This window comes from Peromyscus californicus, unplaced genomic scaffold (assembly GCF_007827085.1).
Source record: "Peromyscus californicus insignis strain IS unplaced genomic scaffold, ASM782708v3 Scaffold_14__1_contigs__length_90479793_seg_2, whole genome shotgun sequence".
Lineage (NCBI taxonomy): Eukaryota > Metazoa > Chordata > Mammalia > Rodentia > Cricetidae > Peromyscus > Peromyscus californicus.
The window spans coordinates 1,340,740-1,365,714 of record NW_026294436.1 but is presented as its reverse complement, the minus strand read 5'-3'; the positions used below and the strand labels follow the sequence as shown (position 1 = coordinate 1,365,714).

The following is a 24,975-nucleotide window of genomic DNA, read 5'->3' as shown; positions in this document are numbered from 1 at the left end:
TGGTTGATGAAAGTCAAGTGTTAATGCTATGTCCACATAGACTTGTGTGTGTGTGTGTGTGTGTGTGTGTGTGTGTGTGTGTGTGTGTGTATTTCACATCTCATGGTTTCCAGTTTCACTTGCGTCCTTTGTTAGAGCAAAAAGCTCAGTTCTAAAGTATATAAAACATAAATCTCCAGAAATGTGAATTATTCTGCCAGGGAGGTCCTCTCTCCCCTTTTAGGCTCATATTTCCATGCATTGCTTATGTGTTGTTCTTATTGTGTACCAACATCTGCCTGGTGGATGATTAGAGGCCAGAACCAACAAGGTCATTCCTGGACTAAATGTCCTACTCTGTCACATTCTGTCTTATTCAATTGAGTCAGGGTCTCTCACTGTACCTGAAACTAGGTCTTTCTATGTTTATCCCTCACAGTGCTGGGGCATTGAGTCATTCAGCCATTGGAAGGACCACACCTGTCTTTTCCTTGTAGGACTGGGAATTTGAATTCCAGTCCTCATGTATGTGTAGCAAGTGCTCTTACACACTCAGTTTAGTCCTCCAGTCCTGGTCATTCTTAAAACACTGAAATGCTTCTCTGTCAGTGTTTTGCCTTCATTCCAGTGCATGCTTAGGTCTGTTACTGGTTTTCTTCTTGTACACTCAGCTCTGCTCTCTCCCCAGCAGATTATCCCATGAAGACACAATCAACTCTTGTCTATCATCAGTGGTTCATCTAACTGGTGGCACATTACAATAGAGGAACATTTTCCAGAGGTGGTAGAAAAATGACTAGCTTTAGGACTAAAAGATGATAAACCTCTCCACACAATGTTTACCAGTAGACAGATGTAAATTATCTGTCATATTTCTTGTGGGTATTTGTGGCAAATGAATACACCTGTGTTGTTTTATGAACATTCTTTTCTTTGTCTCTGCATTTAGTAAAGCCTCGAAAAGAGCCTAAGTGGTTCTTATTGATGAATTAATACCTGAGAATTAAAGTACTAAAACTTATTTCTGATTTTATCTACGAGTTAGTCCATGGAAGTCTAAGGATTAACTCCAACTTCCTTCAATTGTTTGCAGAGATTATTTGTGTCCTGCTCTAGCAGTATGTTGAAAAGATTACCAAAAGACTGTGTGTGTGAAATCCAGGGGAAGACTTAGGTGGATTGCTCGTAGTTAAGAAGTTTATTACAAGAGTTTTTAATGCCATGGACAGACAGAGGAGAGCATGGCTGGAGCTCTGAAGAGTCAGGGTCTCCTCTGATCACCCCATGAAGAAGGGAGTCTTCACAGCAGGGGCATTCAGCCAGACTTTCCACTTCTTCTTGAGAGGCAGAGCAGGTAATGAGGAGCAGGATGTGTGGCTACCAATACCTTTGTAATATACACTCAATATACTTCTAAGGGTGAGAAATTCCTGCACCTAGAAGTCTGTTAGTTAAAGAGACAAAGCAGGGTGCTTGTCAATATCTCTGTGGGGAAGAGTGATGCAGGTATCATGGCCAGAGCAGCTCTACAGAGCCCAATATTACAGTTACAAGTTCAGTTTAGCTCTTTTTTTCTTAAAAAGTTTTATTTCTTTTTAGATAGCCTTTTATGCTTCTCTTTAACTTGATTCACTAAGATGAAAGGGTTAACCACATACATTTCTACTTATGAAGCTCATAGTGAATGGTAGAGGCCATGAATATATGGTATCTAATAATCTAAACCATTATGGATGGTTTAAAGTACCTTTATTTATCAAAGACTTGTGTGTGTGTGTGTGTGTGTGTGTGTGTGTGTGTGTGTGTGTGTGTGTGTGTGTGTATGTACCTGGAGGCCAGACAAGTGAACTTGTAGCCAGCAATTCCCAGAGATCTGCCTCTGGAGCCGATATGGCAAGTACCACCATGCCCGGCTTTCTGTTAAGGAGCTAAAGGTGGAATTTAGGACCTCTGAACTTGTTCAAGGCAATTGACTAATAAGCAAGATATAATGTCCAAAGCCCAGGGAGAAGTAAGGAGGACCCTGTTGATTTGGCCACACAACTCATCTCTTAGGAACACTGTTCTGTTTAACTCATCTGAGAAATACTTACCTGCAAGGGTTTTGATTTTCCAGTGTTAGTTCCTAAGACCTCCTTTACTTGGTAAAACCACAGACTTTATAGTCTCTCTCTCTCTCTCTCTCTCTCTCTCTCTCTCTCTCTCTCTCTCTCTCTCTCTCTCTCGTGTGTGTGCGTGTGTATGTGTGTGTGTGTGTGTGTGTGCACGTGTGTGCGTGTGTATGTAGGGGGTGTGTTTTCCATTTTGCAATGACACCAGAGGGAAAGAAATAAAACATTTGTTGCCTTCAAGAAAACCCCATATTGTTTCTTGTCTTTGGACACAAATAAGGTTCAGATTCCAGAAGGTACAAAAATTAATATGCATGTGAAAAGACAAATTGGCATCAATTTTATTATTAAGTAGAATCCACCAGAGAAGACCACTCAGACACAGTCTATAGCCAGTTGAAAGACTTTATCCTAAGTGTCTGGGACTATACTCAAGTGTTCAGGACCCAAGTGTGGTACCCAGCGTTTAGAGTAGGGGTTTTTAAAGCCAAAGCCCACATTCTGGTATCTTGCTTGGCAGTTTCAGGGAGAAGTTTTGTGCAAGCAACCAGTTTAATAAAAGCTAAGATAAACAGATAACTGGCCGGGGAGGTTTAACAGAAGTTAAGATAAGTTAGCTGGTACATGCATCTTGTCTTTGGGTTCCTAGAATAAAGTTGGGTAATTTTCCACAGAGCTTCCCGTCAAGGAAATCAAATTCTAGCGAAACATAAAATGGCCTCAGAAAGACTATAAGATGAAGGAGCCTCTGCACTGGCTTATCATGTCACATTATTATGTCCTAAAGAACACATAAGATAGTTTGACAGGCTAAAGTGTTTGCCCCAGGTCTGAGGATCTGAGTTCAATCCCAGGGGAGAAAAGAAACTTTTGCAAGTGGTCCTCTGACCTCCCATGTGACCCACATCACAGTGCTCTCCCCTGACACACACACACAAACAAAACAAGTGATAAAAACTCACAAAGAGTGACTATTTTTAATAAGAACAGTAAAAACCTTGGGCATATCATTTTGACTCCTTAGTGTACAGAGCTTCTGGGCTTCGTGATGGTGGAAAAATGGTGATGATAATGATGATGAAGATGATGATGATGATGATGATGATGATAAATTAATAGCAGAAATAACCTTTTAAGATCAGGCAAGTAGTGGCTCTGTTTCTTGGCAGACTTTTGATTGTTGATACAGGATGTCAGCTTCCTCATCTGTCTCTTGATTTTAATAGTAACTACTTCTGTGATTAAGGAGAAGGGTAAAGGAGTTCCTATGTGATGACTCTGTAGTCTAGTACAATATTCTAGTCTTGGTGACTTCACACAACACACACACACACACACACACACACACACACACACACACACACACACACACACAAATTCTTGGAGAATTTAATGCCTTGAATTTTGATCATATTTATCTCCCTCTCAACTCCTCCCAGATCCACCCTTCCATTCCATATTTATCCAACTCCCCATGTCATTATTAAAAACAAGACATTAAATAAAAAATACAATTACTACTATCTATATACTTTATATGATGTATAGTCATCTACTGCAATTTGATAGAACTATCAGGGGATACACCCTTATAAACTCCCTTTCCCTCTTTACACAGCTACCAATTGTCAATAACAATAGATAGGGGTGGGATTTCATGACTACTGATCCCCATCACACTAGGATTCTGCATGGCTTGAATTCACACAGGTATTGTGCATGCTGTCACAGCCATTATAAGTTCATGTATGTAACTGACCTATTGTGTAGAAAACAGTGGTCATCCTCCAGATCTTGATCATATGAACTTACTGTTGAATACATTATCATTGTCAAGTCCTACAACATGAAAAAGAAGCTACTAATGACCTGAAAGCTTGATTCATGCTGGCTAGTTTTCATAGTGCTAGAAGGTACTATTGCCCCTGCTGGAAGAGAGAAGGAATCATCAATCATATCTAATTGTAAACCCTTCCAGGTCAATTCACCTGGTAAAACATGCTCACTAATGCTTGTACAAATTTTATAAGACTAACCAATCACTTTCCAATTGGATTTAATGCCTGCTTTACAAGATAGCACCCATACATGGCACTGTTATAAGTGCCAAGAAAATGTAACTAGGCAGGACATAGGCCCCAGAGGAGAATGTACTATATAAAGGGACATAGTATTTTACCAACTCCTATTCTTATCTTCATGGCCATGAATCAGTCAATCTGTCAACCCTCATCAACTCTTTTCTTCTTCTTCTTCTTCTTCTTCTTCTTCTTCTTCTTCTTCTTCTTCTTCTTCTTCTTCTTCTTCTTCTCCTTCTCCTTCTCCTTCTCCTTCTCCTTCTCCTTCTCCTTCTCCTTCTCCTTCTCCTTCTCCTTCTTCTTCTTTAAAAAAAACATAACAATAAACACAGAGTCACAACAAAGTGACTCCTGAACATCATGGTTCCTTACACCCATGTTGGGAGGCTCACAACTATGCATGTGTAACTCCAGTTCCAAGGGATCTGATGCTCTCTTCTAGCCTCCAGTGACATTTGGACAAATGTGACACACACACACACACACACACACACACACACACACACACACACACAGAGAGAGAGAGAGAGAGAGAGAGAGAGAGAGAGAGAGAGAGAGAGAGAGAGAGAGCATACAGGTGAATACAGGTATATAAAAATAAAAATTTAGAAGTTACAAAAAAAAAAAAAAAACCCCAAGGGCAGGGTGCAGCTCCCTAGTAGAGCACTTGCCTAGCATGCCGGAGCCATATGGTCCAATCTCTAGTATTACCCAAAATGGTAACAATAAAGAAGTAACAAGAGTTGATAGCTCTTTGCTGGCAGGGCTTCCCTGAACTCAAATCCTCCAGGGCCTTTTTTCCTCCAACTCTGCTCCTGAGTTGACTCTGTAATTTGTCCTCCATGTGGGGCCTCTGGCCCAGTGGGAGCTAAGTTGATTCCAGGATACAGCACTGCACTCTGAGTCCTTCCAGCTGAATTCCAATTTCTTGTAGTATTGGTTGCAGGTCTCATGTGCTAAGCAGGGCACCTGCAAGGGCTGAGCCTGAGGTAAAGGAGGAGTGCATGCGTACATACATTCCCTTCAAAGTCTTCAAAGTCGGTTAGCTCTGAATGGAATAGGCATTGGCAGAACAGCCATGGTGTTTAATTCAGGATATGTGGAGAACTCTCTCGTTAAGCATTCATGCTAAAACCTAAAAGAGCACACACCCAGCCATCCCCATAATCTGGTGTCATTAAGAGTTGAGGTAGTTAGGAACAAAGAGAATGGCCTGTAACAGAGTGTCTCCCTGCTTGTAGCTCAGATGGACACCTGCCATAGTATGAGGTTCAATAATACCAAGCTTGCTTTCAATTTCTTCTCAAATGAGCACAGAGCTCTCAAAAATGAAATAAAACTATTCCTTCAGATGTAAGCATTGATCTAAAGTTCATTTCTTCTCTAGCTTAAAATCTAAGGCAAAGATCCATTTCTAGTATCTATCTAGAGTATAGGCAAGGGGGTTTTCAGTTGTTTTTTTCCCACACACATTTGATCTGTCAGGTTTCTTTAGACAAACCAATAGAATGAATGAATGCACTCTCTCGCAAACACACACACACACACACACAGAAAGAGAGAGAGAGAGACAGAGGCAGAGACAGAGACAGACAGAGAGAGACACACCCACACAGAAATACACACAGAAAGGCAGAGAAACCAAGAGAGACTAACTGGATTGGCTTACATCATATGGTCTGGGTAGTCCAACAGTTGCCATCTGCACACTAGAGAAGTTTATAACTGATTAACACCTCAGTACACAAGTCTGGATGCCTCAGCAGTCCCAATCTTGTGCTGAAGGTCTGAAAGATTCCTGGAGACTGGTATTCAGTTGATGTTGGAAGGTTAAAAAGGCTGGGTTCTGATGTCAGGGAAGAAGGGCAGATAGCCATACACTCCTGTAGGGAGTGGAGGCAGGCAGATGTAAACACTGCTATCCTCTCAGATTTCCTCCTAATCTGGATTGATATGGAAAGGAGCTACTTACTCTGTGGGAGGGAGAATCCTACCACCTCAGTTAATCTTTCCTCTAAATACCCTCCCAGAACCACCCAGGGGCATGTCTCTCTCTCTCTCTTTTTTTTTTTACTTTAGAAATGGTTTTATTTATGTACAAATAATAGGCAACATTCTATCCATAAATTCTATTTTCCAAAAGCAATTGTTTATTTTTTTATTTAAGAAAATGAAAAATGCTGGGTGTGATGGTGCATGCCTTTAATCCCAGCACTCAGAAGGCAGAGGCAGGTGGATCTCTGTGAGTTCAAGGCAACCTGGTCTACAGAGTGAGTTCCAAGACAGCCAGAGCTACAGAATATGAGAGACCCTGTCTCAGAAAACCACATAATAAATTTTTAAGAGTACCAAGATTCTTCTGCTTCTAGACCATTGCTGGCCTGGAGAGAATTGGGGGGTAGGGGTATTGGGCCAGAAGTCACAACTTGGAATTGAGCATTCTCCAAAGCAGTAAGAAGGTACCATTCTGGCAAAGTTTCTTCAGCCACGTCCCACCCCGCTCCTCACAGGCCACCTATTGGAATGGCTGAAGTGGGGCAGACAGCCCAGTCTAATTCAGCTGCCTTGTAGCATTGTATGCGGCCAGCATGCAACTCTAAGAAGCTACTAAGGAGACTAAAGCAAAGCAAGAGACTGAGGTTGTCCTGAGAATGGTTAGTTCCTTGTTGTGACCTCTGCTTCAATGACCCTAATAAACAGACTATCCTAGTGCAAGGAAAATAATACACCATGACAGATTTCACACTAGCAAGACAGCACAAAAATGTTGCCTGTGCCATTAAGCAACAACTCAAACCATGGTATGCCCAGAGTTCATGCCTTCATCTACACACAAACCTTTGTATTTATGTGAGCATAGCACAGTGAAGCAGAACATTGAGCTGAGATCTAACACCCATGATGGATGCTTTTACAGGCTGCAATATAAGAGGGAAGCTCATGAATCACCTTTGTCTGAGGGACCTTACATAACCAATCAGTAACTTAGGGATCGACAGTCTCTACTGGTTTCCAGTGTGCCCAGGCACCATTAGGAAGCATCCTCCATGTCCACATCCTCCTGCAACTGCTGGACCATTTTTTCTTCCAGCTGCTTTCCTCTGCCTGCAAGAGGAGCCCGGATAAGATGGATGCTCTGCTTGACTTCTTTAATGTCCTGAACCTTCTGTAGCTCTTTGGTTTTCTTCAACCTGTTCATTATAAACGTAGCCTGACGTTTCTGCCTTGATCTCTTCAGCCCTCTTCATTGCATCAATGGTTTTACTCCAGAGCTCTCGCTGGTATTTCACAGGTTCATTTCTACGTTCTTCAAATTCAAATGAGTTGTCCACAGTGAGCTCCTTGCCAGCTGCTTTCCGGAAGGCTTTAGTCCACCTGACCTTGCGTGGGTTCCACTTCTTCTTGAAGTTTTCATGACACTTGGATTTGCAGAATCGGAACACCTTCAGTCGTTGCGGATGAACATCATGCCGTGGCCCGGGTAGATCGGCCCGGAACAGAAGTAACATTTCTCAATCCTCATGTTGACTCCGCCGGGGCATATCTCTTAATTGACTACCAAGATCAACCAACACACCCATGTTCTTGGCTCTAGTGTTTACTTCCAGGAGAACATGCCAACAGCAACATGCCTCCAGGCTGCTGCCAGCCAATCAGAAGTTCACTGATGTGAATATCCCTAATACTGCCTGAAATTGATTATGGAGTTTTAAAATGGCATTTGACATGGACTCTTACCAAACCAAGAAACCTTGTCAACATATGACCTTTATGACCTTTCTGCTGCTCAGGAAGCTAAAGTTAATGTTAATACTAAATGATACGACAGAGCAAGGAAACATGAGCTGTGACAGTGTATTGACTCAGGGCTTGCAACATTTGAGCTGGATTCTATAACAAACCATCTGCATGCACTCTCCTAGTCCATTCCTTCATCCTCTAAGTGACTGTAACATGAACTCTATAGAGTTTGGGTGAAAGTCTAGTAAAGTACCAGTTTCTCTGCTAGACACATACTCAACAGCACTAAGCTGACCCTCCACATCTGTGACTCCAGTATTCAGATGTGGAGACAGAAGGATCAAGAATTTGAGGTTAGCTGGGGCTGCATAGCAATACAGACCCTCTCTTAGGTATTTTCCTTGACATAAGAAGTAGAACAAAACTTCTCAGTCTAGAATGGAGGACCTCTTCCTCCCTAAGTTCCCCACCTGCCTCCATCTATTCTAGACTAATATTGTCATAAAACACAGAAATTATGAAATATTAGAAAAGAAGAATAAGGAAAACTCCAAAAACAGAAAAATTGTAAAAGACAAATTTTAGTGATTTTATTCAATAGAGATAAAATTCAGATCAATACAGATGTTGTGGTACTTGCTTTAACCTTCTGGAAATATCTTACTTTGGATTGGTGACAGAGATGCCCAGGACCCATCCCTGTCAGGAAAGCACATTCAGGTAGCATAAATCAGGAGGAAATGATGCTGGAAATCACTGTGGTAGTTCACTGTGATACTTTACTCAAAGCAAGAATTAGTAGAAAAAGAAACTGGAGAGTTGACTTGGTAGTCAAGAGCACTTACTTCTTCATCATGTGTACTGGAGTTCAGTTTCCAGCACCCACAGCAGGTAGCTCACAAAAACCTGGAACCCCAACTACAAGGGATCAACACCTTTAGTTGGCCTCTGGGGCACACTTGAACACACATGTGTGAATACAGTTACACAGGCCCATATACACAGTCACAGGCACACATGCATACACATAAATTGAACAACACAAATCTTTTAAAAAAGCAATATCCAGCCGGGCGGTGGTGGCGCACGCCTTTAATCCCAGCACTCGGGAGGCAGAGCCAGGCGGATCTCTGTGAGTTCGAGGCCAGCCTGGTCTCCAAAGCGAGTTCCAGGAAAGGCGCAAAGCTACACAGAGAAACCCTGTCTCGAAAAACCAAAAAAAAAAAAAAAAAAAAAAAAAAAAAAAAAAAAAAAAGCAATATCCATTACAAACTGTTGATAAACTCTAACCTGAAACCATCATACGTAAACAGATAGCAAGGTTGCAGATAGGAGAACACTAATACAAGAAGTAGCAAGATGCAGCACCAGTGATGAAGGAATCCGAGGGAGCCTGGACATTGATTTTATTCTCTCTCTCTAGCAAAGGTTTTGGTCTTCATAGCAGACAGGAAGTAGAAATTAATGCAAGCATTTTTACAGTGCAGAATTTTTAGCATTTTATAGATTTCCATTCCAAAGTTTCCACTCAGTAATTATTAATAATCCCTTGGCTCTCTTGAGGGACTGGAGATCACCAGGCTTGTGGGAACAATCGCCTCCTACTTCTTATTGTACCTCCCACCTCATGACAGAATGTGCTCTGTAAAATGTGCGCCTGCTCTGCTCACATCTCTACCCTTTGTGAAGCATGCTACAACCTCACTGCCCCAATTCTAGCTGGCCTCTCTGGACTCAGCTCTCCTTCTTAAAGCTGTACTTCATGTTATAATTGCTTAGAATTCTTGTTAATTATTTTATTTGTGTGTGTGTGTGTGTGTGTGTGTGTTACACACAAGTGTGCAAAGGTGTACTCAGCAGTGAATGAATATTGGAGGCCAGACATTGGTTTCAGGATATGTTCCTCAATCTCTTTCCCTGCTTACTTTTTTAAGATTTAATTATTCATTTACCTATTATGTGTATTTATGGGTGTCAGTGAGTGAGTGTATATATACCATGCATATGCAGGATACACCTCATTTTTGGAGACAGAATTTCCTGAATCTCTCACTAAACCTCACTGTATCACATAGACAAGTTGGCCACTGCACCCCTAGGAACCACTTATCTCTTTCCCCTAGTGCTATGGCTGAAGGTGTTGGCACTATATCCAGGTTTCTACATGAGCACAGTGGATCTATACAAAAAGCATCTCCTCATACTTGCACAGCAAGTACTTTACATACTAGGCCCTCTCCAGAGCCCCTGCTCACAACTCTTGGCAGTCCCTGCCCCTTCTTCTCATGTGTAGCATCTATGCCTTCCTTTGTTTATACCTTTCCCCAGCTTAGTCCATGTCAATGATATCTTGCCTGGCTGACTTCTTAGTTACCCTTGCAGACTGATCTAGATGTCCCTGATCTGTGTGCTCCTACCTTCCTTTGGATACCTTGACCACTGAATTGACTACATTGCTCTAAAACCATCTCTTTGTCTTCATGCCTTGTTCACCAGAAAATGTCAAACAGGAGTTTGAGAACTGACCATAACTGATTCATCTGACAAGGCTGCATTGAGAGACACTCAAGAATAGACCTGCATACTGATCAGTGAAATGTAAATTTCCAGGTACACATTTGAGTGAGGTAAAGCACAACCAAAATTCATCAGTGGAACAAGAAACTCAATGAATCTTTGCCATGCTCTGTTCTTGGTTCTGGTTCCCTTGATACAAATTGAACACTTACACATGCATGTTAGCTGCAGTCAGTGAAGTCACCAGCATCAAGACACAAAGTCCCTCCAGTCTAGGCAAGGCGTTTGACAGAGGGGAGACAGGCCCTGGAAACACAGGCACAATCATGTTTCCACTGCAGCTGCAGTCTCACTGGTTATAAGCTCAAGTGGCATTGGCTTTTCTGAGTCTCTCTTTCCCTGGGAGGGAAATATACAGAATGCAATAACCTATGTCATTGGATGATTTTAAGGGTCAAATAGCATGATCTATGTTAACACTTAGTGTAGAGTCAGGTCCAATAACTGATGGTTAAGTTAAAAGAGAGGAGGAAGTGGGGCTGGGCTAGAAATCCTCAAGTCCCTCCTCTAGTGACTCACTTCCTCCATTGAGACTCCACCTCCTCAAAGGTTCACCATCTTCCCAGACAGCACCATCAACTGGGGACTAAGTATTCAAACATGCGGCCTGTACAAGACATTTCACATTCAAACTACAGCAGTCAACTATATTTTAATCATCTTTGTTTATCTCCTCTGTTTAAAACAAAAAGCTATTCAATTGGCATGGAGTTCTTGCTGAGTGAATCGCACGATAGAGGCTTTCATACTTACTTCAGTCAGGACTTTTGTCTGAGTGATCGAGCTTTAAGTAAAGGAATGAATTAATAATACCATGTCATGAAGAAACCAGGCATTTCCACACTGTGTGCACAGCAGGAGGTGAGAGGATGGTTTTGAATGTCTCTGTTCTAGGAAGAGAGTCTTTGTGATTAAGAGAGAAGCACGTTGAGGAAATGTAAACTAATAAATACCAGTTGCCAATTACATACAAACCCAGAATATTACTGATATATCATTCAATGACAAAATTAAATTTTGAAAGATTCAAATACATACACACAAAAAATTTGTGTTAAGTGATAGATGCTTCTCTGATTTAGAAAATAATTCCCACCTTTTGGAGGTAAATGTAATAAAAAGAAACAAGTGAAGCTTTGTTTTATTCTTTTGGTAAGGAAGGTTGAAGGATAAAACCCATACTCATCTAACTCTGGGTTTTCCTGGCTTCTGAGAAGATCCTTCTTAAAAGAAGAAGAGCACATCATTACAGGAGAGCCCGTAAAGGGGAAAGTGTCCCAGATCTCCATGAGAGAAGACATCTCAATGGGTTTGTTGGGCCAGAGCTTTCATGGGGTCCATCCAGACAAGGCTTAAAAACTAGCATTGGCTGAGTCCATCAGCTCTTGGGTCAGCTTGAAATGAGTTGCTTTCCCTGGTAACTCTGAGTAGTCTGACTGCACAGCCCCATTCTAGCTTCAGTGGAAATGTATTTGAAGATTTCTAATGAGGGATTGCTACTTTTTTAAAAGAAGGTCTTAGAGCTAGGTATTGTCTACAAATCTATACAATTCTAGAATTTCAGAAATAGAGGCTACAAGTCATTCTTGGCTACATAGTGAGTTCAAGGCTACCCTGGGCTTCATTGAATGATTCATCAAAAAACTTTTAAAAAGGTCGGGGGATGTACCTCAGTTGGTAGCATGCTTGCCTTGCATTTAGAATACTCTGGGTTTTAACCCCAGGTCTGAATAAACCATGGTGGTGCATGCCTGTAATCCTTATCTCTCAGGAGGTAGAGGCAGGAAGATCAGGAGTTCAAGGTCATCCTTGACTACATAGTGAGCTTAAGGCAAGCCTGAGATACAATAAATCTGATCTTTAACAAAAGAAGAGAAAGAAGAAAAAAAATGACAACAAAGCCAAAACTACAACAAAAGAAGGTGTGTGCCCTGTGCCTTCATGCTCTACTAATGCAAATATTCTTAGAATTGATCAGATTTGCTGGGCGGTGGTGGCACACGCCTTTAATCCCAGCACTTGGCAGAAGCAGGCAAATCTCTGTGAGTTCGAGGCCAGCCTGGTCTATAGAGCGAGAACCAGGACAGGCACCAAAACTACAGAGAAATCCTGTCTTCAAAAACAAAACAACAACAACAAAAAAAAAAAAAAACAAAAGAAATCCTCAGGTTTGCCTCTACCCACTGCTCTTAGACAAACAACTGGCATTCTGTTTGCATGCATGATGCTTAGTGGTTTTAATAACACTTTCATTCACCTATTCATTCTTTATCATTCACCTTTTTATCTAGACAGACATTCATTTATCAAGTTATATATAAAAGATAGCCTGCATTGGTGGGAATTGAGGTGGGAGACTTGGTAAAATACTCAGCCTGTCTCTATCTCTACCACTCCGTGGGCTGAGTTGGGATACTAGTGATGTCTATGCCATAGACTGTTGGTAAGATGAAGGTGCTGATGGATACTCAGTGCTCGACAGCATTTCCTGGATGGACCCAGTAGTTACCACTAGCCTTTCTGCTATGACCGATCTTATTGTTCTTCAGTAGCTACCTAACGTCCTATAAAACATGACTGGGACCAGGTGCTTTCTTGCTTGTGATAGACAAATTGCATATAACTAATGAGATATTCACACATATTTAATAATATCATTATTGAGTATTTATTACTTTGCTCTATTCAGTCTTGTATATACATATCAATATTTAATAGTTGAATCTAATATATCCTGCAGTTTCTCTTTATAGCAGGCAAAGAGATGACAACCAAAATGGTACCACCCACAAGTACTTATGGTAGCAGAAACTGTGGGGAATGTAGGGAATGTGGGGAATGGGAAGTGAGATTGCTATTGAGACAGGAGAGGAATAGGTTATGTATATGGCCCAATAAAATGGAAAATGGAAGCCTTAGTTACTTTCTTGGCTTTCTTGGGTTAAAATACCCAACAAAGGTTATTTGAAGAGAGAGAATTTATTTTGGCTGACTCTTCCAGGGGTAGGGAATGCTTGGTAGCAGGAACAGGAGGCTGTATCCACATTTTTCTACAGTTAGGGAGCAGAGAGTGAACAGGAAGTGGAGCCAGGCTATATAGCCTATAAGCCCAGCCCAGTCAACCATGCCCTTCAGCAAGATTCTTCCTCCCAAACAGGATGATGAGCTGGTGTCCAGTTACACAAACACATGAGCTTGCAGGGACATTTCACACTCAAAACACAACAGATTGCCTAAAATAAACAGGGAGAGGGAAGAGAAGCGGAGGACACAGCCCAGTGTTGCTGTCCTGAAATTGGAGGATGAGGCATTGAACAAGCAACACAATGCAGGCTAGAAAAGACAAAGGAAGTTTTCCAGATATGTGAGGCTCAAATTTGGGGCATAGAATTCTACACCTAATGATCCCCCATTATGTCTTCCAATGCCGTGTTTTCTTGTTTCTAAGGTCAAGCATTTGAAAAAAACTGCTCTAACTGGAATGCTGGGTTCTCATTCACACAATTGTGACACATAGTTTGTGACCTGAGAAAGTCATCAGCAAACAATATTTAAAATGACAATCCATTCTTCCCAATAAGAAAGCTGTATTTTTTCTTTTCTAAATTATTTGGTATTTCGTACATTTATAGACTCAATTTTGGTCATTCTCGCATCCCACCAATTTTTCATATGTCCTCTTTCACACTGAAATTTTTCTCCTAACAAGTCCCCTTCCCATAGCTCTTTGCTGATGTCTTTTAGTGACTCATTGAGTTTATGAAGGCTGCTTGTATAATTTTAAGTGGGAAGTTACAGAACAAGGACTACTTATCAGTTGTCCACTGAAGAAAATGACACTCTCCCCTGTGCCTATTCACTGCCCATAGTGTCTTAGTGAGGGGTTGGCTGTGAGCCATGAGGAGAAGATGCCAGGTCCAGTCCTGTACAGATAAGTACTCCTGCAGTGAGTTCATGAGTGTGAAAGTTCTGCCACATCCAGAAAACAGAACTCACCCTCACCTATGACTCTCAAACTGTTTCCAGTTCCTTCTCTGTGATGTTTTCCAAGCCTTGTGAGTGGTGGTGGTGACATACATGCCTCATTTAGTTCTGCGCACCCATACTCACGTAGTCTCCACACTTTAACCATGTATGAGTTATGTATATTAGCAGCTGTCTACCGCAGAAGCTGCTCTAAAGCTGAAGGCTGAGAGTGGTGCTAATCTATGAACATAATCATGAGCATTTAGGAGGCAGTTTGCCACCACATCCATTTAGAAAAACAACAGCAATAGATTCTCCTCTAGGGCTGTGTCCTCTCAGCCTACGGGCTCTCACCATAATTGCTGCACCAGGTCTAAGTTCCCTCCCAAGAAGTAGTTTTATTGCTTGTATCATAGGAGCCAAACATGAGTGGTGAGTATCTCTACCTGGTACAATTAGAAGGTATACTTTTCAGGAACATTTTAAATGTATTTTAAATCAGATTATATTTGTGTCTAAATATGGGAGAATGATGACTTCTTAACAAACACAGTTGTGAAGGTTCTCTAATTTATCCCATGGCTCTGAACTGTGGTTTATCATTTCTAATTTTTATATTTAGATTTCTGGCGCAATAAGTGGCAGAAAGAGAATCCAAACTGAAGTCTTCCCCGTGTCAAATACTATGCTCTTTGCTCTCTTCCAGCCGGAACCTTTTAAATACCTGTACAGGTCCTCGAAGCCAGTGCATGCATAGGTGTTCTCACAACACTCTACTTCAGGTTCAAGTTTTCAAGTCCTTAAGGTCGTGGTTTTGGAGAGGCCTTTTCAATAGTTCAGCCTCTCAGATGTAAGCAGAGGCTTTTCTGTGGACAAGAGAAGGAGCTGCTTGGGAGTAACTGAGCAATTTCATACACAAAACCTACCTGTTTTTACCAGGTACATTGGCCGCCTCCAGCAGCCTTCCAAAGTACTGTGGCTCAGGCAAACTTTTGGAGCAAAGAAACTCATTTATGCTTTCTTGATTGGGGCCAGCATTGCCTGATCAGTCATGACAGATTTCTTCTCAGTGGATAGATTTCTGCTATAGCAGGTGCATTCAGGTGCCTCTGAGCTAGGAATTCTGCTTTGAGCTCTGTCGAAGCATCAATTATAATTCAACAAGGCCAAGAAATATAAAAGAGGCCTCCCTGATCAAATGAAAATAAAATTCTTTCTAAGCTACTCTCATGTGCCAAGCCTTAGAGAGTCATGGGTACCAACCAACTACAGCAGAAGTCCTAAAGACTCACACACATAAAACAGGCATGAACACACACAACAAACAAATAACTGTCAAAACTAAGCAAAAAGAAACAGAAGGCATGAAGATGAGAATGGTGAGCTCATGTGTAGGGATGTGTGATCTCTGAAACTCACAAGACTATTGATGGGCAGGGTATGGCCCACAGAACTGATAACAGACAGCTAGCACATGTGTTAATTTAAATAGAAGGAATTAGTGAAATAATATTTGAGAACATCATATGTTCCACAATTTTATTTTTATGAGTCATTCAGCAACTAGGATTTGAGGATGAACAGCAAATGATCAAATAGACAGATACATTCACAGATGTCCTTGAAGAAAGGAAGAGTGACCCAATGCCTTGAACATAGGAAAGCCTGGTACTGGATCTAGCTCAGAGTGAAGGGTAGTGAGGTCAGAGTTCTAGTGTCTTCCTAGGAAAGAAATGGGCACACATTGTTTTTAGAAGCATAGGCAGATGAAAGAAGAGAAGAAGGATATCCATGGAAGTCATAAGGTAAGGTAGTTAGTATGAGAATCAATACTGATTGTCAACTTGATAGGATCTAGAATCACCAGGGACACAGACCTCTGATACCTGTGAAAGATTTTCTATATTTAGTTTATTGAAGTAGGAACTCACTCTGAAAGTAGGTTAAAATAGCCTGTGGGGCAGAATTTCAATGTGAAAAAAAAGTGAATGTGAGCTGAGATTCACCAATCATCTCTCTGCTTTCTAACTGTGGAGGAATATGATCAGCTTCCTCATACTCCCATCAACATGATGCCCCTGCCATGAATAACTCTTTCAACCATTATTGCAGTCTGTTGGGTATGTTGACTCAGCAAGAAAAGTAACTAATATCACCAGAAAAGGGTTCAATGAGGCAAGCAAGCTGATGAAGATAGATTGTAGTTCATGAAATTTGGTCTTTATTTTTCAGTTAGATTTCTCTACTTGGAGTTATACATATATCACTCACCCAGGTATTTTGAAAGAGTCTTGAGATGATATCTAAAAGTCAATCTTTTTGTGGCAGTGTCCTGTGCTGTTATTCCCTTTGGGGAGAGGGTCAAGTAGGTACAGAATCAATGACACAGACTCTGGGAGAATGTCGAAACAACAAGCTCAGTTTATTCAGGAAGAGGCAAGAATTATATACCCTCCACCCTACCCTGGGGGGAGGTGTAGTTGAAGAATTTCTCTCTGGCTCCCACCAAGCCCTGGCAGTCTGACAGCCCACTTACAAAATAAACACACAGATGCTTGTATTATTTAAACTGTTTTGCCTAATGGCTCAAGCTTCTTGTTAACTGTTCTTATATCTTAAATTAACCCATTTCTATTAATCTATACTTTGTCATGTGGCTTGTGGCTTACTGGTACCTTACATCTTCCTTGTCCTGGCGGCAGCTGGCAGTGTCTCCCCCTGTCTTCCTGTTCTCTCAATTCTCCTCTCTGTTAGTCCTGCCTATACTTCTTGCTGGACTACTGGCCAATCAGTGTTTTATTTATCAATAAATTTATCAATCATCCACAGCAGGGAGGTCTGATGAATATGCATCTGCTGGTGTGACATAGCTGCCTCTCATTGATCCAGGTCATCTCCAGATCATGTTTCAGCTGCTGTTGCTAAGGCCCTTAGGCAGACCCAGGTTGGCTCTGGAAAGTATCTTTTTTTTTTCTCGTTTCGGCTGGCTGTCTCACAAGCCTGTCAGGGATGAGTCATCCCACACCTTTTCAGCTAAGTCAAGTCTCTGGGGTCTTTCACTTAGTGTCCAGGGTCACAATCTTAAATGACAGTGGCTGAATAGGCCCTTTTCTGAGGATTTTAACTTGAAGAGTTGGTTACCTTTTCCATTTAAAGCTTCATTCTCATAATTCTGGCAAAACAGATTGTAAATTGAATTGAACATCCAAAAAAGAAGACAGAGTAGCTCCTTAGTAGGCTATTGCTGCATTAGGGTAAGTGGTGATAGATGTAAGGACTGAAAATGAATTTGCTAATTTAATGAATATAAGAGACAAAGAATCAAGAAGAATCAGGTACAACTTGTGGGAAATGGTGCTGCTGCACAATAAGATGACACAAAACAAGGCAACAAGGCATGGACCTGGCTTGAATGGAGGAGCTCAGATGGGCTTGTGTGCCTGCAATTCTTTTAAATGGTGATACTGGTTCTTGGAATGGAGTTTAGGATAACACTATTGTACATGGGAATTAATGAATTATTATTTAGTCAATATTATGTAATATGAAAGTCTATGTAAAGAATACCAAAAAGAGTAAAGAGAGAGGGAGAGGGAAGGAAGGAGAAATGGATAGGCAGGTAGGAAGAAAGAAAGAAAGAAAGAAAGAAAGAAAGAAAGAAAGAAAGAAAGAAAGAAAGAAAGAAAGAAAGAAAGAAAAAGTTTCAGAGTCTTGGACAGAAACTAGAAACATGAAAAAAAATTAACCACAATGAGATACAGGAAGAAAAATAGGGAATATGCTTGAAAGCAAGAGCAAAGTAAACTACAAGATGGAACTTGACTGTAATGTGCATGTTCCATTAAGACAGCAGATGACACACACCCAATGTGCTCAGTTGAGCACTGTGTCCCAATTTATGGGTGGTACCATCCATTTTATAGTCTCAGCATGATGACATTATAGATATAGGCATTCCAGTCATACAGAACAAGATGTTGAGTCATAAAACAGATACATTACCCAATTATGTATGTCTAAGATAAGGTTGATTTCAGACTGACATCTATGTGTTCAGGAAGCCTGTGCTCCTCTATGTCATAGACTGCCATCCTGGAAAGTCAAGTGAATGAAAATTTGGTGCTCTCATATCCAAGAAGATAATGAAGACAAGAGCTACAATGAAGGTGCCTTGATGTGAATGGTTCTAAGTCTTTGTCTCTAAAGCAAAAGAAAATATAACATAAAAGAAGAGATATGAGACTCAAAAGGAGGGTCTTGGAAAGGTGTACTTCAATTCCAAGTAGGATCCAGCAAAAAGCAAAGGTTGAAGGTGAAGAGAGATGTGTAGGGTTTTCATTTTGCAGTCACAGCGATGTCAGACTCAGAATCATGGCAGGAGACATGTGGACTAAGGGTAAAACTATGATACCATTAGATGAAGAGATGATAAATTTAGTAACTCAGTTTTATTTCCCACTGCCGTTCTCCTGTATAAACTACAAGCACCTTTCCAGTACTCAAATTTACAGATTTCACCACTGTCATATTTCAACAACACTTAAGAAACAACCTATCAAAACATATGGTCCAAAATCGAAGAGAGCAGTGTTTCAGAAGACAACAAAGGGCATGTGCCTCACCCGTACTCTGATTCAGGGTTTCTTTAGTACTGTACTTGAACTTCTAAGCTAATCAACATCTTTCAGTGTCTACAGCTATAAGAACCCTGCCTTTGCTTGATCTGATATTCTCTAATGCCAGAAGATACCTTGTTTCAATAGGTCATGGTGTCTCTGACCAGCACCCCCAACATGTGTGCTCTCTCTCTCTCTCCCTTTCTGTCTCTCTCTGTCTCTTTGTCTCTGTCTCTCTCTCTCTCTGTCACACACACACACACACACACACACACACACACACACACACACTCTCTCTCTCTGACTGCAATAACACAAGGATCTCAGTTATGAACACTGTTGGAAAGGTAGTACTGAGAAGCAAGAAGACACGTGAGCACTAAGCAGCAGCCGCCTCCCCTCCTCTCAGAGCTGGCTTCTCAGTCTGCCATGCTGGATCCACAGTCCAAATCCAAGATGGCTACAAATCAAAGTTTAAAAAAGCCAATTGATTTTGCAGAATTGATACTAATTCTAGCCCCTGCCTGGAGATTAATCGGCTTAAAGTCCATCTGCTTTATAAAGCAAAAACCAGAACAATGTATTTGCAGTCTGGTTTGGATTCAAATTAAGAAATACTTTCTAAAGCTATTAACAGTAAGTGGATATGCTCTTGAGGTAGAATTCCAAAATGTTCTGCACATAATCAGACAGAGGATATTCTCCCTGCTGTTTTCTGCATCCCTGCATGGGACTGTAACAGGAGTGTGTGGAGGGCTTTGGTCCTTGTGTGTATGTGTGTGAGGATATGCATGTGTACATGTGTGTGAATGGATGTAAATATGTTCTTATTTGTATGTGTGTGTGCACAGGCCTGCAGGTGTAGCCATGCATACACATATGCATAGATGTGTATAAGCATGTATGTATTTTACACATGCATATATGTATATATGTGTGCTTGAATATATGTGGGCTATTTTGAGGTGTGGATATGTGTATGCGTGTGCTTGGCACCTGGGAATATTTTGTGTGCCAAGATGGGACAAAAGAGTCCATGTAGGAAAAGGATAGGTGTTCATAGTTCATTCTAACCACACTGTACAGAGAATTTAAAGGAGCCTCACTCATTCTCTGGAATGATTCTTTTTAACCCTCATGATTCCTCTTTATCCTGGAGCAAAGCCAAAGGCAGGCTTTGTTTTTGAAAATGTTCATAATTGTTCAGATCCAGGTCAGCCTCTTTTCACACTACAATATTTGGATATCAGAATTTGCATGCTTAATCTAGTGATGAATTTTATTCCATCTGAAAATCATTATTAAAGTCACGACATTCCCTTTGATTGATGGCAGCTGAGTGTGGCTCTTGTGTTCATCATCTTCCACGTGGAGGCAAGTCAGCTCATCAGATCTCTTGGGTCCCTTCTCTATGTCATTATTACTTCTGGAGTGTACTTCTACCTGGTGTAGATCCCAGATGACTTTTACCACAAAGCAACTTTTTTATGTTCTATCTTGTGGAATGGGCTGCAAATAAAATCAGAAAGTGGTTGGTACTATCACAACATTTCACACCACTATTTCAGCAGGCATGTCTTGCTAAGTCACTAACTATTGTAGTTCTCAAGGTTCACAGATGGGTAAGATTAAAAGTAGCATGCATATGGAATGCATAGTACTATTTCATCATTATGAAAGCTAGCCAGTAGGGGCAAGCTTCCAGAATGATTCTTAAATGTCCTATGATTTAAGTATGTGGTGCCTTCATCAATAGGATCTTACCACCAACTTTGGATGGTAACAAAAAGCAATGTCAATAGCCTGTAAAATTTGGGGGTCTTTGGAACCTCATTGTTCCTCAAAAAACTATAAATAGATCTACCACAAGATGCAACTAATCAAGTCTTGGGTGTATACCAAAAGGATTCTGTATCCTACTATAGTTATGGTTCTTTATCCACTTTCATTGCTGCTTTATTGACAATAGCCAGGAAATGGAAACAGCCTAGACATCTAGATGTCAATCAACTAGTGAATGGATAATGTAAATGTGGTATCTCTACACAATGAAAATTTATTCAATTGTTAAAAATGAAATTATGAATTTTCAGGTAAATGGACAGAGCTGGAAATTATCATCCTGAGTGAGGTATCCAAGTCTCAAAAAAGACAAATATCACATGTTTTTTCTCATTTATGGGTCTTGGTTTTGAATCTTTTCATGTGTTTGCTTAGCTTGGTGTACATTAGAAGTCAGCAAGGGCACATGGGAATTTTCAATAAAAGGGAGATACAATGCAAGTGTATGTAGGGGGAATTCAGAATAGTGGAACAAGAAGGGTTAGATGGAGTGGAGCTATGGGTCAAAGAGAGCATACAGAGAGGAAAGAAAACAGTGAAGACCTTATGAAAAGTCATATGCAAACTGCTATTATGGAAGGTTCCTAACATATATACACATACATGTCAAAAAACCTTGAATGGAATTGTCCTATAATGGTGCAGCAATGACTCTCTTAGACACAATAGACTATCAGGAACAAAGCCCAGTGCTAGGTATGAGTTAATTATCTTATAACATTCTTACAATTGATGATGGATATATAAGACAATGCAGAAAAATCAAATATTGACTCTGTGCACTTTAATACAATCATGCTACAAACACTGAAAACTGAGGTACTTTCCTTCTTTGTAAAACCATTTACTGGAGTCCCATGAACAACATTTGGTTTCTTTCCATAGTATGACTTACAAACAGCATATTTTTTTAGTTTTGGTGAATCACCCTTTTCTCCTTTTAGTCAGCATAAGCCTCTAGTGGACATCATTTGCATTTTCAATGCCATAAAACATCTGTGGACCTTCAAGTTTCTGCCTATCATCAGTGCCTTTGAAAATCTATAATGTTTTCACCACAACCAAATTATGCATCACAACCAAATTTGAAAAACATATTTGCTGACAATTTCATACCTGTATATAATGCATTGTGATCTCTCTCACCCCTCCCAGCACCTGCAACTCTCTCCTACTCCCAATGAGTGTCTCTCCCACAATCATGTAGTTTTTGTTTTGTTTTGACTCTCTGAATTTAAGCAGGACTGCCCTGAGGAGCCAGGGGGTAGAGCTTTCCATTATAGCATGGACAATTCCCCAGGGGTTACACCACTCTAATCGGCCTCTAGTTCAGCAACGACCCTTGTTGATAGCAGTATGTCTAAAATCTCAGTTTTTAGAAAGAATTTCTTGAGACCCTGTCTTCATGTGAAGAGTCTCAAAAACACCAGGTTGAAGCCATACTTGTGTCTCTGTGGTGTGAGTATGGTGGCATTAACTCTTTTCCTCATCACTGTGACATCAGCTGACATCAGCAATTGAAAGGGAGAAAAGCACTCTGGCTCACTCTCCAGCCCATCAGTCCATTGTCGTGGGGAGGTTCTGGTGACTGTAAAGAAAAGCTCCTGAAGAGTCTGCAGAGACTGCTCAGCAGTTCAGCACACTTACAGAGGACCCAACATCAGTTACCATCAATTCCCAGCACCCACACGGCAGTTTACAACTGCCTTATACTCCAGTTCCGAGGGATCTGATACCCTGTTCTGGTCTCCAACTGTACCTGCAGGAAGGTAGGGCATGTAAAATCATGCAAACACACATACACACACAAAATAGATAAATAAATAAATAAATATATCTTCAGTTAAAGAAAGCTCCTCCAACATAGATGGACCAAGAAGCAGAGAGAATGATAGAATTATCGGTGGGAGTAATTTCAAAGGTCTTTTTGGTGACATATTTCTACATGCCAGGCTTTACCACCTCAAATTCCATTCAGGCTTAAAAATAGCAACATCACAGGGAATATATTTTTATTCACAAGCCGGTTGGGATATTATAGATTTGATTCCTTTAACGAAGTGCATATTCTTGCCCTCCTGTGGACACTTTCATGACAACTTGAATTTTTCCCTTTCTTTTCTCCTTAATGAACCTTCTTGGACCTGATCGCTGCTTTTTTGCTGCTTTGAGCCTTTTTCTCCCCAGACATGCCCTTTTGTTGCCTTGGAAGTTTTACCTTTCTAATCTCTTCCAGAAGAAAAGCTCTATTTGCAAAACCTTCTATCTCTCAGGCAACTACACACGTGCATGAATGTTTGTGTGTGTCTGTGTGTACTTGTGCACATGTGTGTACAAGCATGTGTAAGAAAAAGAACAGTCTTGGGTGGTGTTTATCAAGCACTGTTTACCTTGTTTCATTGAGACAGAGTTTCTGGCTGGTCTAGAGCTTGCCAGGGGAGCCGAGAGCTCCAATGGACTCTGCTTCATGAGCTCTGGGACTACAAGTCCATGTACCACAGCCACATTTTTTTACATGGGTTCTGAGAAATAGAAGTCAGGTTCATACACTTACAAGACACACACTTTATAGACTGAGGCAACACCCCAACTCTTACAGGCAATCTCTGCAATTTCAGGAGAACGTGACAATTCTCACTCTCTTCATGTGTGAAATAAGCTGAAGGGACTATGAAGGCATAAGATAACTGGGAAGAACCAATCTCCTATCCAAGTAGTGAGCATCTATTCTTCACAAAACCAGTTAGACCACTGACTTGTCTTTCATCATTCGTTTTTAAAGAAATTAGAAGCTGGAATCACCCCACTTAGAAATGAATTGTTGGCTGTTCCTCTTACATACACTGATCATTGCACCCACACCTCTTGGTTTTGAGGTCCATGCCTCTGTTTCCCTTCCCTCAGAGTCACCCTGCCTTGAGGTAAAGCTGGGCCTCCTAATGCTTTCCATCTGATTAATCAGATATGAGAGTGTGCTCCACAGCTGATATCAGCAACTGATATCAGCAACTGTGGTTTCACCATCCTGAACATTGTGAGAGACCCTGGAAAGCTGAAATCATGTCAGGGAGGTGTTAACCATGGGAGAAAAATGCAGCAAAACAACAGACACTGACAACATCCGCACTTGATTATGTGGTGGTTTTGGGAAAGACAGATAATAATCTCTGGATTTGTCTGCCCAAAGACAGAAAGCTGGGAGATTTGCTGACTGGCTGAAGATTGACCCCTGGCTCAACAGATCCTCTGAATGTGTGTGATTGTACCTCACAGTTCCCAGCACTTCAAATGTCACAGTACTGGGCACAGTAGGTGAAATCCATGTGTGTTAATCAGGCTTATATGAAATACTTACTAGAAAAGTGGCAGGAGTAACAAAGAGGAGAGGATCTAAGATTCAGGGCAGCAGAAACACCTACTACATAATTCCAATACAATAGGCAGGAAGTTTATCTTTGGGAGATTAATTGATTTGCCTAAAAACACTCAGCTAGCTAATGGTCAGGCCCAAGCTAGAGACTCTGGTCTCCAGGTTACAGCCACCATTCTTGACATCCAAAAGCTCAGGTCCTGCATTCTGCTTCCACAGGAGCACCTGGTCCTCTGCTGTCCCCCTTGGCTGCTTGGGACCAGGAGTAGGACGACTTGTCTGTACCAGCCCAGCAAAATCCCCTACAAACTTACAATTTTTCTGTAGGGCTTCATGAGGTGGTTGTTTGTTTTGGTTCTTTCTCTCTCTCTCTTTTTAGTTTTCAGCTTCTAACTTCCCATAATTTCATACTGTCCATGTTTAATCTGTTAATTGTAATATACTGAGTTGCAAGGCCAGTTAAACTACCAATTGATTAGCATTTTCAGAATGAAACTACTGAGAAAATAAAATCAAAGGACATGATTTATTTCACTTTACAGAGAAAAATAGGGTTTCCTTTTAAAGTGTGTGCGTCTTTTTTTGAAAAAATAGAAAGAGAAAGAAAAAAGAGGACACAGATATGATAAGATAAAAGGTGGATTATTGAATCTACTCTGAAAAAAAGATATGGGAATGATACAATAAAAGGGTAG

General features: G+C 40.9%; 1 protein-coding gene and 1 pseudogene across 2 annotated transcripts in view; one reads left to right on the top strand and one right to left on the bottom strand.

The window, feature by feature from the left end:
- The window catches only part of Cntnap5 (contactin associated protein family member 5), a 915,960-nt gene that overhangs the window by 26,417 nt on the left and 864,568 nt on the right, over positions 1–24,975 (top strand). The window lies entirely within an intron of this gene.
- Positions 6,554–9,125, bottom strand: LOC128109575 (probable ribosome biogenesis protein RLP24; annotated as a pseudogene).